Source organism: Balaenoptera musculus, chromosome 6 (assembly GCF_009873245.2).
Source record: "Balaenoptera musculus isolate JJ_BM4_2016_0621 chromosome 6, mBalMus1.pri.v3, whole genome shotgun sequence".
Classification (NCBI taxonomy): domain Eukaryota; kingdom Metazoa; phylum Chordata; class Mammalia; order Artiodactyla; family Balaenopteridae; genus Balaenoptera; species Balaenoptera musculus.
Window position 1 is genome coordinate 38,980,772 of NC_045790.1, and position 4,607 is coordinate 38,985,378.

The 4,607-nt window shown below is 35.8% G+C and overlaps 1 pseudogene; it reads left to right on the forward strand.

The window, feature by feature from the left end:
• The first annotated feature begins 399 nt into the window (after positions 1–399).
• On the forward strand, positions 400–3,263 carry LOC118896348 (annotated as a pseudogene).
• Positions 3,264–4,607: the final 1,344 nt, after the last annotated feature.

Below are 4,607 nucleotides of genomic sequence, written 5' to 3' on the forward strand. Positions count from 1 at the left end.
TTCATATACAGTGTTGCTATAATTTGTTCAATTTGAATGTTGTTCTATAGTCCATCATGTAAGTACACAATTAATTCATCTACTCTCTTGCCAATGAGCATTTGAGTTTTTTCTATGGTTTTGCTATTATGAACAGTTTTGCTATGAACATTCTTGTACATGGCTTCTGATATATATACGTATAAACATATATATAAACATATGTTTCTCTTGACTTTATATACAGGATTAGTATTACTAGTCTAAACTTACAAGGTAATACCATAGTGCTTTTAACACTTAGCACTCCTACCAGAAATGTGTAAGAGATTTAAGGTGTATATCACTTCCAACACAGATGTTGACTTTTAAAAAAATGCACAAAGTGAGAGTTGCGAGTTCAGTTTTATTTGAGGCAAAATGAGGACTGCAGCCTGGGAGACGGCGCTTCAGATAACTCTGAGAAACTGCTCCAAGGAGGCAAAGGCAGCCGGGGCGGGGTGGGGCGGTGGTAGGTAGCCAGGCTATATAGAAATTTTGTAACAAAGGGCAGGTAGTCTGTACATCAAAAGATTATTGTTAATGAAAGAAAACCAGATATCTCAAGTTAAGGAATTGAGCACTTTTCTGTGTATGGGAAGATGCAAGAGTCTGGGCTCACTGAAATCATTCCTTTGATATGCACCTCAGCTATCTGGGGCCAGTATTCTGTGTTTTCACATCCTGAGTTTCCTGAGAGCTCGCTGTAGGGAGTGGCTGCAGTCTGATGGCTGCTAGATGGCAGGTATTCTTTTCAGCCCTGAGTTTCCTCAGGGCTCACCAGCTCATGTTGGAGGGCTGCAATCGTTGATGACTGTGACATCCTTTGTTTACTGATATGGCAGGAAATATTCCATTTATCACAGGGTTCTTCCAAGCTTTTAAAATATCTGCTCCTTTAATGAGAGTTAGAATGGTATCTTATAGCAGTCTTGATTTACATTGCCCTGACAATGGATGAAGTTCATTTATTAGCGATATGTATTTCCTCTGCTGTCAAATGCTTTTTCATGTCCTTTGCCCCATTGTTTTCTTTGAGTTGTAGCTTTACTTATTAATTTGTAGGAGTTCTTTAACTAGCCTTGATAAAATTTACTTGTTGGCTGTGTTTATTGCTGATAGCTTTTTCTCATTTATAACTTATGTTTCACTTAGGAGTATTTGTTGATGAACCCATTTTCTTAATTTTAATATTATCAAATATTATCAATAATTTTTATGCCTAAAATATGTTCACCAATATGTTCTACTAAGATGCTCACAGTTTTGTTTTTAATATTCAAATCTTTAATCTTTCTGGAAATGATTTTATTTTTGTGGATAGCCAGTTTTTCAGTTTCACTTATTGAATCCTCCCACCCTTCCTTACTGATGAGACAGGACATCTCTGACGTACTTAAAGTTCTATGAATGGGTGAGTCTAGTTCTTGGTTCTCTATTCCATTGGCCAGTTTTCTATTCCTGTGCTAGCTACATACTATCTTTATTACTATAGTTTATAAAAAGTTCTGATAATTGATATGAACAAACATACAATAAATTGTTTACTTACACAATGAAATATGAAACAACAGTCAAAGTGAATGAATGTGATAATATATATAAACCTAAACAATATATTTTTAGTAAAAAGTCCTAAATTATTACAAATAACATGGTATACTTTATAATAAATTTTAAAAGAACTGAAAAGTATGTTACCAAACCAAACATGTCAGCTCGCCCACACGCAGTAAGGCCAATCTACTGGCACTGAGTTGTGGTGAAGGAAAGTGCAGCGTTTATTGCAGCATGCCAAGCAAGTAGTCCAGGGTAGCTAGTGCTCAAAAATACCAGAACTCCCTGATAGGTTTCAGGAAAGTATTTTTAAAGGCCAGGTGAGGGAGGGGAGTCCCAGGTTATGTAACCAGCATAGTCCTGTGATTGGTTGACGGTGAGGTAACAGGGCAGTGCCACAGGGGTTAATGTTATCAATCCTTGGTCTCCAGGAGGCCTGCAGGCTATGTGCCCATGGTCATCAAGTAGTTAATGTCTTCCCTTTGGTGGGGGTTTTAGTATCTGTAAAACAACTCTGGAAATGTGCATCAGATACTGTTACTTAAATACTTAAGAGAGGAACTAAACCAGAGGATATGGGGGAGGGGTCTCTCCCAGGAAGGCCCAGTAGGGTCCTGCTTGGTTACAATTAAACTTGTATGGGTACATATAACAAAGAAAATAAATTATATGAAAAGAAAATGCATAAAACTGCTCTTCCTCAGTCTTATGATTCAACAATCCATGACTATAATTTACCACATTAAGATATTAAAAGAGAAAAACAATATGGTTATTTCAGTTAGGTGCAGGGAAAGTATTTGATAAAGTTCAACCTAAATTCATGGCTTAAAAAAGAAAACCTCTTAGTAATTCAGAAATAGATGAGAACATCATTAATCTGATAAAAGTATCTTTGAAAAAAAAAGTCAGACACTGCTGAGCTCCCATCCATCTTCCACCAGCCACTCTGGACATAAACATCCAGTCATGAATGAAAATAAGCTGGATCAGAAACAAAACTGGCTGAGCAGGCTGAGTAGTGTGATGTCATGTCAGCCTGCATGATGTCTGTAACTAAGCAAGGAGCTGAATTATCCAATGGGGAGGGTAATCTTCTCTCAGTTACTTATAAAAACGTTGTAAGAATTTGTAGGCCATTTTGGAGGGTCATCTCAAGTACTGAGTTAAAGACAGAAGATGAGGAACAAAACAGCAGATGACTTGTGAAGAGAGGAGGTTGAGACCAAGGTTAGAGTACATCTGCAATGATGTACTGTCTCTTTTGGAAGAGTTCTTGGTCCCAATGCTGCACAAGCAGAGAGCAAACACTTCTATTCAAAAATGAAAGGTGACTACTACCATTACATGTCTGAGGTTGCCACTGGTGACACGAAAGGGATTGTGGATCAGTCACAACAAGCATACCCAGAGGCTTTTGAAATCAGCAAAAAGGAAATGTAATGGACTCCTCCTATCACATTGGATCTGGTCCTTAATTTCCCTGTATTCTATTTTGAGATCTGAACTCCTCTGAGAAAGCCTGCTTTCTTTCAAAGACAACTTTGGATGAAACCATTGCTACATTAAGTGAAGAGTCATACAAAGACAGGAGGCTAATAATGCAGTGACTGAGAGACCACTTAACATTGTGCACATCGGATACCCAAGAAGACAAAGCCAAAGCAGGAGAAAGTTGGGAAAATTAATCAGCCTTTCAACTTTTGTCTGCATCACCCTAAAAGTTACAAAAGACCATTCTCATCCAAGCTGTTGTTTATGCTTTGTGACAGTTTTATATTAATTCTATTTGAATTTCTTTCTCATGTGGTTTTTATGTTTAATACTAGAAAAGAAGGGTCAGTTAGCATTTAGGGACTTACCTGTTTTCATTATGAGGTGCTCAATATGGGGATATGGAATTTTTATGCAAGTTATTAATGCTTGGCATAGTACTTTTGGTACATTGTGGCTTGACAAGGGCCAGTGTGAAAACTGCTTCCATGTCTAAACAAACAAAACTGCCTGGTGGGAGATAAAAGGGGTAATTTGTTCTAGTCAGAGGTGTCGTTACTGTGGGTCCTTTAAGATTTAGAGCTTAAGGCTGTAGTACAAATATATATATACCAATGTATATTGTATGTTGAACCAAGTGTATCTGTGGAATACACAACCTCAATTTGCACACTTTTGACTACATCTACAGAAGTGTTCCTTTAGAGAAGGTTGTGTCCCAGTTTGCTTTGGATAAAGGCAGAAATGGTTCATATTCCATAATTTGTAAAGTTGCCTGCTTTTTACTTTCATTATTTTTGCTACACTTATTTGTATCTAAATGTTTTAGGCAACCTAAGAACAAATGTACAATTAAAGATGCAGTAAAAATGCATTTCCTAATTTCCATAACTTTATAAATGTCAATCACAGTAGTAAAACAAAGTTGTATTTAACTTTTTTTAGGTTTTTTTCATTTTCGTGCTGTACATGCATGACTGTAAAAGTAGTTAACAGAGAAATAAGTTGACATGATGGATAGGTTTACTTAATTTCTTATAAATTTTTCAATATCAATTAAGTTTTTAAGAACATATGTACTAAGTTAATGTAAGTAGAATAACAGTTTTATGAATGGACTTTCAGAAAGAAAAGATTGCCCACTATTGTCCTTTTATTCACTTTTATTTGACATTATAGCCAGTGTAATAAGGTGAACAATTAGAGATATGGGGATCAGAGAGGAGGAAATAAAACTCTGTTTCTTTATCAATCATGTTACCATTTACAGAAAATTCAAAATATTCTACAAATTATTAGAAGGCAGAAAAGTTTTGTCAAGATAGCTGGATAACAGTTAGTATACAAAAGCCAACTGCATTTCCATACTCTATCAACAAATAAGTGGGAAGTATAAATAAAAATATTTTTACAATAGTATTAGAAAATATCTACTACCTTAGAGATAATTTTAGTAAAGCCAGGCAGGCCTTTTACTGTGAAAAATTTACAACTTTTATTAAGAAACATTGAAGAAGAGAGTACAAAAATGGAGAGAT